Source organism: Atractosteus spatula, chromosome 22, assembly GCF_055471065.1.
Source record: "Atractosteus spatula isolate fAtrSpa1 chromosome 22, fAtrSpa1.hap1, whole genome shotgun sequence".
In the NCBI taxonomy this organism is placed as follows: domain Eukaryota; kingdom Metazoa; phylum Chordata; class Actinopteri; order Semionotiformes; family Lepisosteidae; genus Atractosteus; species Atractosteus spatula.
The window spans coordinates 11,252,672-11,263,978 of record NC_142727.1 but is presented as its reverse complement, the minus strand read 5'-3'; positions in this window follow the sequence as shown (position 1 = coordinate 11,263,978).

Genomic DNA, 11,307 nt, shown 5'->3' with positions numbered 1-11,307 from the left:
TATCTGATTGACGGAAGGTGTGTATGGGAAGTCATAATAATTTAAGCACTGAGTCGTTTGGGTCGTGTATTTTGAGTATGTTGTTACAAGTGGGTGAGAATGCTTGCTGTCATTTTTCAAGCATTTTCTCATGAAGTCACATCCATTGCATCCTGACATGACCTTTCGTTTTCTCCACGCTGTGCTTGGAAGGGGCTCCTGCTTCAACGTTGACTTTGTGTCTACTGACAGCAGTTTGTAGCAATGTCGACCAAGTAATCACACTAAATGGAACAATTTTATTATTAAAATCTGATTCATTCAGGTCTACAAAGAATAGGCAGACATCTTGTTGGAACATGTCTTCTGGGAATCGATTGATTGATATTGTCTGTTTTCTCCCAAATTGCCTTTACTACAAATGATTTACCCCATGCCATGTCATACACTGTTTAAGCAGCACGTCAAACCTGCCTGTTATTTTTCTGCAAGACACGCTGAATATTCTTTTTCTTTGCACTTTGATTCTGAAGTAGATATAGCAGATAGTGCATTTTAGATTTAGGAAGGCAGTGTCAGCACCTATGGAGTGCTACATACTACATGTGGAATATATTGTACTTTTCTGATTAAATTTTGAATTATTTTATGCAATTTTATGTAATTTTGTATCTCAAGAAAAAAATTGACAGATTAAAGGTGAGTGGACCTTTTCTCAGCTTTTGCATTTGATTTTACTAAATCAAGAGTTTTCTATTCTTTTTGAAGGGTAATCAGTGCTTGGCCATACTGTTGCAGGTATGATCTAATGGAATTGTCTCCTTTTTCCTTTTCTTCCCGTCTTTGCTGACATCTGAATCTGAATGTGGCCATGTTTTCATTGGAAAGGATCTAAACTTCTGGTCAGGTTCCTTAAATCGGAATCAGATCCACATATTTAACATTTTCCAGAATTCCTTTCAGGCTCACGTGCCAAGGAAGTCGAAACATAAAACTTTAAGATGTCGTTATTTCCCCAGTAGAGAACATGCATCTATGTGCTTAACAAAGACACACAGATGTTATTTTTTTTTCCTTTTGCTTTTAGTCACGGTTTGAACCGTGAACGAAACGTAAAACCTGAAATTATTTCAGTCTGGAGCTTTGGGATTGAAACACCCACAGAACATTTTTTAAATATTAATGAGACGTCAATGGAAACCATCTCCGCATATACTGTACGTTTTCTGTAAAGAGTTTTTTTTATTTTTGAGGTGAGTTATTTTCTACCTCTCTTTTCAGGTTTAGTATGTTAATGCTAAACCGGAGATGTTTTGTTTTATTTATAATCCCATTAAAATCAGTTATTGTCTTCACTCTTTAAACATGACAATAGTAATAGTAGTATAAAAGTATAATAAATATTATATAATACAATAATATTATTATAAATATATAATATTATATATACAGTATATATTATATATACAGTATATATTATATTATATACATGTAGTACATTATATAATAGTAGTAACTTCCAAACTCTATATTAGAACCCTGGGAAGCAGGCTGACCTGAACCACTCAGCTGGTCAATGTGATGCCGTGAGGGCTGTCGATAGGCTAAATGTCAGGATCCATCAATGAAGAGAACATTCTGTGGCATAGCGGTGAGTCAAGAGAACCCTGTGAGCAAATGTTTGTAGCTACAGAAGCCACATATGCGAGGAGAGTGTTAAGCCAGGAAGCCGGCGCTCTCCTCTGTAGCATGTGCGCCTGAGGCCTGCGCAGACCACAGTAATGGCCCACACAGCCTGGCAGAGAGCGGACCTCACTGACGCTGCACAACAATGCTACAGTATGTTTGTTTATCTGCCATCCTGCCCCATCCCACGCCCTCTACAGCTGGACCTCTGTTCTCCCTGTCATCCTCCCAGGGAGCGCCGCGTCTGATCGGCGGGGCCGCACTACGCCCTCCCCGTGCTATTTCAGTCGAGCCCAGTCTTCCTGCGGCTCTGATTTGGCCGTCTTCAGCCGCAGGATGGTTTTGTCATTTAATGAAAGCTTGTCGTTTCTCATCTCGTCCGGTGTCCAGCACTCTCAGAATGCTGAATGGGCTTGTCTTCCTAAGCACTCGGTGGAAAAGCAGATGAGGTAATTGATGGAGGCAGAATGCACTACAAGGAGAAGTTGAGATAAGAACACCAAAGCTGAACAAAACAACAACAACAACGTTCTTCAGCTGAGCAATCTGAGGCCATATATAATGTAATGTTATCACTTCAGACAGTTGTCCGAGAAAAAACAAATTGCCATGCTGTTCCACATCTGAAATGCATTAAGTTATCCTCTCGGTCTTTTATTTGCTGAAGCTCAAATTACACAATTCCATTTTTGAAAAGCGATATTAGAAGCTTTTGAGATGCATTCTTTTTTTATTGTGATGTGATTGTTCAGTCACAGACCATAATGGCTCGCAATAAGGTTACAATAATAAAATTGACATTTACAACAATTAGAAGTACTGTAGTGGGCGCATCATAGTTTGGGTTACACTATGCTTACTTTGGATTCCCCTTTCAGATTCAAGTAGCCAACTTTAAGACATAGTCTTTGGTATAAGTTGGCAGTATCAAAAAAAGAAGGTTGCTTGTATAAACTGGTTGTCTCTTTCAACTCATTTCAGTGCTATAATTTCATTCCACATGTAGCTGCATGGTACATGACATCATGCCTGGGTCCTTTGTTCACTGAAACAGAATGATCTATTATTGATCTGCACTCGAGACATTACCAGGCACAAACATGTGGAAAATGTGAAAATCCTAATCATTTTCTCATGTTTTTCTTGGGGAAGAAGTCGCTTTTCGATGTTGAAAATGTCTTGGAGGTTATATTAATGCCATTTTGAATTGTCTGATCCTGCAATGAACTAATGCAGTGAAAATAAAACCTAAACAGTGGTTTTCGTGATACATTATCTTGACACTCCAACATATGAGAAGCATATGACTATTTTTGCCAGTGATTTGCTATCACTGCCGTTAAGATTTTTTCCTCAAGTGATCAGGATGCATCAGCACTGCATAGTGTTTTTGGCTTGGGCAATTAAGAAGTTGGCTGAGGCTTTTTTTTCTTTCTGTTCTGGATTAAGTGGCCAGAACATGAAAGCCACAGGCTCAAACATTGTTCAGTGATTGCAATTCAAATTATTCCAGCATTAAATTAATAGCAGTTGGGTGTTTGAAATATGGATGATAAATGCAGTTAAGCCCGACAAAAAATGTAATGTCCAGTCAAGGTGCTGCTTAAATGATCTTAGAAGTGACATGGTTTCATTAAGAATAAAAAGTCAGAGTGAATTGGTCTTCTAAGATACACATACATTTTCTCTTTAGGTTGTTTGCTTCTGTAAGTAGTTATTTTTTTTATTTTTAGAGTTTAGAGTTTCCTTTTGTTATTAAAATCTTCTCAAATGTTTCACTTAAATGGATTAAACTATATTTTTTTGTATTTCATAGTAAAAATGAAAAAAAAAATCAAAATTGAGCATTAATAAAATCAGAAATGCTGCTGCCTTGTATTATTATATTGTAAAACTATAGGCTTCTCTTGAAATGGTTGAAATGTTCCGAATCTGCTGTTGTAGTGGACCAGGATTAACACCCTCTAGTGTCAAAAGTGGAAGTCAGAAACCTAGAACGAAGACAGAAGTCAAACTAGGTCCTTTTCCACACTGGTGCGCAATTTTATTAAAGGAGGTTTCTCCTGGGGTCCTGGCCATATCCAATGAATGTTTCAAAATCTGAAATTTTCAAAAACCTCAGTACTTTGATTTCGATTAAATGATCTGTTCCCCTCCCTCTTTGAGCTCCAATGTATTTAATAATTATTTGGCGGAAGTGGCCTGGCTGACGGCCTAGAGGGACAAGGCTGTCTTGATACCTCCCCAATTCACTTGACAGGGAATGAGCCAGGGAGCTGCTGCAAGGGTGAAGATGGGGTGCAAGAAAAGAAGCCCAAGAGGTACTCAGGTGAGACATTTATACTTAGGAGAGTGCAAGTGGGCATTAGAAGGGTGTCGACCTCCTCCTGGACTTAAACTGCCTATAATTTGCAAATTACTTGAGGTCTCCTAGCCACTAACAGTCTCCAAATTACTTGAGTTTTCTCAATAGGAGTTTAGGAGAGGACTAGTTCTTTAAAATTAGAAAGGCAATGCTTTCCCCTGAGAAGGGGGTGTTTTAGTTAGATTAATTAAAATGGATTTGCTGTCTAAGGACTTTGTTCTGTTTCATTTTTCTTTTCTCTGGAGCTGAGTGTGCAGTCTTTTGTGCTTAAATTCTTTGCTGACACTCCTTCTGCTTTTCGCTTTTACAAACCTGAGGTCAGCATTTTGAAGTGGCAACAAATCACCAAACACTCTCCCTTAGCTTGGCCGTTCTCCTGAAAGTGCATGCTGGGATATCCGTCTGTGCCTTCTATCATTTATCTCACAGCTGATCTCTGTGTATTTCTGTGTCTGCCTGGATTTTGATCTGTCTGTCCTCCCACATTAATGGTAATGAGCATTTGAATAATGGAAATCTAATTATTTACTTTGAAACAGTAGAACTTTTGTTAGCATGGAAAGTGCTTTAGATTACAGCAGGAGCCCCTGAGCAGTAGGTGCATGATAAACATAAAGTGCAAAATGTTTGTTTATAGGCATTTGGGGCTTCTTTATTCCATAATCTTTTCACTTTGGATTTTGCTTTTATTTCTTTCTATCTACTTTCAATTAAACCTCCCAACACAGAATTATGTGCCCGAAAATGCCCATGAAAATCATATAAACTCTTTTTCATAACTCTTAATGCAACACACCTAGGGGAACATTATTTTTAGTACTTGAATATTTGTTTTGTTCTGTTTTTATTCTTGCAGATGTGTTCTTTTAAGAGGAAAACACTTGTTCATGTTTATTGTTCACCATGTTTGGTGGCCAATTGATGAGAAAAATAAAGCAGACATCAAGCACATGCTTTTGTAGAACTGCATTTTTCCAATACTGCTTTTAAGAAAAGTTAAATAGTATAAATACTACCTCAATCTTCACCCTAATTTGAATCTCATAAGGATTGGATATGGATATGAAATGTGTATTTCATTTGCAAAGTGTAATTTCACTTGGCTTTCAAAATCATTAATATATTTTATAAGTAGCATTTGTAAAACATGGATACAGTGGTTCATTATTTTATTATTGCAAATGCACAGTTTAGCTATATTTAAATAATATTCACCTTTATGATCTCATGTTCATAGACTGAAATTATCCCTGCTTTAAATGTTTTATATGATTGAATGACGTCCGTAAAAGAACTGCAGTCTTTCTTCTCAAAGTGCAGAGAGCTGTATTTTGCCTTCATAAAAATAGTGCCCTTGTGACCTTGTGTTCATTCAGAACATTAGCTTCTTTTTGCACGTTCTCCTAAAACATTTCAACAGGTTACATACTTTGACAAAACCCATAATTAAAAACTCTACTAAAGGTGATTTAGTGACATTTAAACAAACCATAGAATATTACCTGAAATATGTAACCATTTTTGGTTAATTACAAGGTGTGCTGGTGCACATTGGTGTGGTTTTATTTTTCCTGTTTCATTACAGAACCTCCATCTGCAGTCGATCCAGGGGAGATACAGTATATTATTAATCTATCCATGATCAGAAAGCTGCCTGTTACTTGAGCAGCACCCCAGTGCACATCACAGAACACAAGGAGGGTCCATCACAGAGCTCACACACGCACAAGGGGACTTAGAACATGGAGAGACTGTTTAATTTAGCCCGCATGTTTTCGGAATGTGGAGGGACACTGCACCACCTGGAAACCCTCATGAGCACAGAAAAAGCAAGGAAACACCACACAGAAGGGCCACTCTAGTCCAGAGCCAAATTCAAACCCCAAGTGTTCTTAGATAGCAGTGCTAGTTGCCTCATCCGTATGCCACCTAAGAGTTTTTTTTTAAGTAATAAATATTGTGAAATGGAAATTAGATGAGCATCTTCAGTTTTCTTTCTGCAGGCTTACAACACATTTCGTGGATGCTGTGAGCACCAGTTATATTTTATGCACTGCATTTTCTTCTAGTGTAGCTCAGTCCCATAATTCACACAGATTTCAAAGATGAGGACAAAATTTGAATGCATGACAGGTTTAGATTAAGAGTTTTAAAGGGAAGCACTGATCACTGGCTATTCTTGTTTCTTCCCACCTCCCTGAGTAATGGTGGATAGATATGATTGGCTGTTCTCTACTGTCCCTTTCTCTGTAGGCTTGCAGTGGTTGTGTGTTCTTTATGCTACTTTGCTTTACTATTTTCCATAACTAAAATCCCTACCAGAAGAAGCGATAAGTTTGCATGGAAGTTCAAAGGTTAAAAAACAAGGTTTGCAATTATTTAATTTGGTCTAGTGTGTGTAATGTACTCCATCAATCTGGTCATTAATGGTATTTTATTTTTTTCCCTCTTCAGCTGATATAAGTGCTCCATGCTTGATTTGCCTGCGTTATGTACACTAACCAAAACTAAAGCCATCCATGTTTACTCCCAGATTTAATTTTCAGTTAACAATGACAATCTTTAAAAATGCTGTTATTGTTCTTAATTGAATTGGGTGATGCAAACATTCATAAATCACACATTCGGAAATGTGTTTTAATTTGCGTGGTGTTTCCGTGTTAGTTTCTTTACAATGTACTGTACGTGGCATCAGAGGTTCAGTTCATGGGTCTCATCATTGTCACAGTGCCTTTGAGAAATAACCAGCCCACTAAAGCAGCGGTTTGAGTGAAGTCAGGTTTTGACAGCCATTCAGTTTCCAGAGAAAGGATTCTCAGCTCTGGGCTCTGGACAGGGTCAGCCTGTGAGCAGCTACTTCTTTGTAAAGGTCAGGGAGGGAGACAGACATCATGGCACAATTGCTGGGCTTCGGTGTGGGACAGAATTTTTTTTTTTAAGTTTCAAATAGCTGATGTGATGAGCGCGTTCAATGCAGAGGTGCAGATGCCAGTAGTTTTCCTACATTCAACAGAATTTGTTTCCGATACATGTTTTTTTCTCTGATGGTATAGCAGTTTCGCCACTAGCTTCAGTGAAATACGAATGACCGCATAACTTACTTACTCATAATCCAAGAAAGATGTGGGAATGATGTACTGTATGTATTCGCATTATCAGAAAGCTTGAGAGTCATTCTGTTTGGAATGATTGTGATGATGCACAAAAATACTTTACAGTGTGGCTGATCTTCTGGAAGATTCTTTGTGGCAATTTCGTATTCGCAAATATTTATGGTTCATTCCTGCTCTGCCCACACTTATATGCTCAGCAGACATGCTTATTTAAATTTGTACGGTGGTTAGCATTTTAAAATGATTAATAAATTGGTGAAATGCACCAGCTCAATTTGAAAAACAGTTTCAAGTAAATTGACTGATCAGTAGCAAATAAATAAAATGGAAAGCAATATGTAAAGCATATAGTATAATACATATGCTACAGTGACAGACTGAAAGAAGTACAGGTATGAATTTATTTAATCTCCCTTCCTGACAGTATATTCCTTTGACCTCATTATCACTGAAATGTGTTTTTCTGTATCGATTTCCTTGACTACTGAAAGCTCAAATTATAGCCATATCAAATTTTACACCGTAGCCTCCTGTCTATGATAGTTTTTTTTAATTATTTTTTTTCCTGGCAAAGGAAATCCAGAACAGTGAATCCCTTTCTGAATTAGGGCCATGAAACTTTACAGGATTCTGCTCTTGGTCAGACGTTGCCAAAAGGTGCCTGACAGTTATTGCTAATTATTCCCTGACTTGTCCGCTTATTGTTGAAGGGCATTCTCCCCTTCCTCACACAAAACACACCTTTTTGTCAATCGAGCTAAAATGTAGAGAAGGGGGCAGGAATAAAGAATTGGGTTTATAGGTCAGTTACTTTCAACAGGAAATATAAGGGCATACTGGTGAGTAGGATTTTCCCTGTGCTGAAGAATTCCATTTCCCTTCCATCTTGTCATTAGCTGGCCAGAGACTCCAGCAGACTTTTTGGCTCTGAGATTCGTATCCAGTTGTCTGTGTGTGACCCAATAAAAAAGTGAGTTAGGAATAGCAGGATCAGGATGAGAGGACACACACTGTATAGTTCCAAGGGACCCAAAGCCGCATCTTTGACATTATCCCAATGTGCAGTGAGTCGCAATAAACCTAGGAGCAGCCTGTATTCTCATCACAATGAAGCTGGATTAACGGGCATGATGTGTTTGGTCTGTGACTAATTTTCCAGGGTATTTAAATGGCTACTTCAGCTAAATTCTAAAGTCTATCATCAGATTCTATCAGCTCTCCGGTATCATACACTTGATATATATAACCCATTGGGAGGCAGATTAGCAGGCATGTTGTGGCAAAGATGTTAAGCCCTTTTATTTTGCGTGAGTAAGGTCAAGAGTTCAAACCCTAGTGGGAAACCGACAGCATTAGCTCAGCTTTCTAACCCTGTTCGCAGAGAGGGTGTGTGAAGATCGGGCAGCCATGCTTAGGTCATGTTGTCTACTCAAAATAAAACGGAGACAAAAGCTGCTTTTTCCACCTGGCTTTCATGAATCCCTCCAGAAAGTACTCTGTAAGAACTACATAACATTTTTTTTAAAGCTGATCAGGTGAATTAACCTGAATTTTTTGTATTTTTAGAATGCTAAAAAAAAAGGTTCTAAGATGCCTTCACTGTACTTTACCATGATCCATATCCCTAAAAAAAATGACCAACAAAAGTTGACCTGGGTTGACTCATTTTCTTACATCCATCAAGGAGAAAAAGCACAGTAAAGACATGTCCAACCAGAGGGAATGACTGCAAAGGAAATGTAAAACCTTAGCGAATGTTTGAAAACATTATGAGAAATTCAAGAAATATTCATAAGGGAGGTTACTGCTATACGTGCAGGACTGTCTTTCTCATCTAGCCATTAAAGGGCTTAGCAGTTTTGAGATTTGGGGTTTAGCTTTACTGGGAGCATGGGTATTTCTCATCTCGGCAGCTGTGCCTATTCTAAAAGGGTGTGCTGCTCAGGGAACCCGGCTCAGGATCTACCTTTCAGGTCTCCTACGAAGTTAAGACAGTGTTTCCCAGCAAACAGTTTCCTCCTCCTGAACCTGTAAGCGTCAGTGTACTCTTATCCTGAGATAAACTTAAAATGTGTGAACTGTAAAATGCATGGGATGCCAAAAGACATGGTATTTGCTGTTTGTAAATGTTCAACATTCATCACACTGAAGACTATTAGTGTGTAACACTATGAGCTTTCAGTGTAACGGACATTTTATTTCATGAAACCTATTGAGACTACTCCAATGACCGGGCTCATTTATAGTAATTGTCTTTTTGTATCACAATAAAACAATAAAAAGTTTCGGTTTGAAGTTAGGGCACGTAAACACATTCATCCATCCATTTGCTAACTGCTTTATCCAACACAGGGTTGTGGGAGAGCCAGATCCTTTTCTGCAAATATCAGGGGCAAGACAGGGTACACCCTGGGTGTAACACCAGTGTTAATTTTCCCAGAAGCCAATTAACTTTTTTGCACCGAGCAAAAACCCAAGTGAGCATGGGGAGAACATACAAACTCCACAGAGATAGAAGCCCAGGAATCGCACTCAGGGCCTCAGTGCTGCAAGACAACAATATCAGCCACTGTGCCACAGTGCTACAGTATTTCCAAATTTGATTATGAACCCAGGTGAATGGATATGCCTTGACACACAGTGCGACACAGGGAGGGAAACAAATGCCATTCGTTAATAGTTCTGATATATGTCCTAAAGTAAGGGGAATCATGATGTAGCCATTTATTTCCTTTGTACTTCTATCTGCATGACCTGTATTAAATGAACACACATCAAAGGTTTTGTTAGTCTCTTTCACTGTTAGTATACAACTGCACTGCAAAAACACAGTGTAGTGTCTGCTGACACAGGAGTAAAAGGAAAAATCCCTAATAGGAGATTGCAGCCTGGAGAGAGATTCCTTTGCCTTATATTTGAAATATTTCCAGAGAGATTTGATTGGAATGCTTGATTTTTTTTTTCCCACAAATAATCTTGTCTCAATATGTGGTGGATAATGAGCCAAAAATAGGGTTGAGCTGATGGGCAGTTACTCCCTTCAGATTAGTTTCTTTTTGGATCCCGTTTGTCGTTGTTTTTTTTAATCTGAATCTGCAGCAGCAGCAGTTTTTATGACGTATCCACCCAATTTGAAATCACTAATTGTTTTCTGACTTGGCTGTCTAGCAGTGACTCCTGTACATATTTGGGAAATCACGAGAATATGGACAATCCCCACTGGCACACACCACAGACGCCCAGACACGTGAGTTAGTGCCAGTTGTAGGGAGGGCTTATTATAATATAACACAGATTTAACGAAAAGTTCTGTTTAAAACAGATAGGTTAATAATGATGCATCTTTCAAAATCAATTTCTATTTGTTTTAAATGTCTGCAGCGACACCCAGCTAACTCAAAGTAAGAACTTTCCCTGGGTATTTCTCCATCTCACTTCCTGACTGCCTGCTCAGTTTTCTCTTTGAAATTATGCTGGATCCCCATGCTGAAACTTGGAATAATAACCCAAGCAATTGATAAATTAAGACTGTGGCTGTCACCAGATATATTTTTGATATATCACTGATATATTTTTACCCAATTTGTCAGAGATGAGAGGATGGTGAATAAGGATATTTTCTCATGCTGTGTGTTTGGCTATTCCAACTTCTTTTGGAATGAAAAAGGCCATACATTAATTTTCTGCCTGGAGGAAACACCCTTTTGTCAAGCGACATGAAACTTGCTTATATCACCTGACTAATTTAGCTGCAGTTCAGGATTGTGGCGATTTTAGACCAATATATGGATGAATAATTCTTTTTTTAATCACTAAAAGCTCCATGAGAACCTTAATTTCAGGGCTAAAGGAAACAAGTACTATTTTTTTCAGTATTATAGACCAATGACAGCTGGTTTGTTTCATAGCGACCGAAAAATCTGCGCTTCAGTGCAAGATTTTCAGCATGCCGAGCGTGCTAACAAAAGTTCCTGTTTCTCCCAGGAAAAGAGTCAATTGCCAAAACCACTCCAATTTTGATGATTTCATTATTCTTGACATTTCAATGTTGAATACACTCACTTAAGGTGTTTATAGAACTCGTGTGCCTGGTTGGGAGTTACTGAGAATGTCAGTTAATGACCATGGTAAAGACATAAAACAAATGCTGTATGATAATGTTGC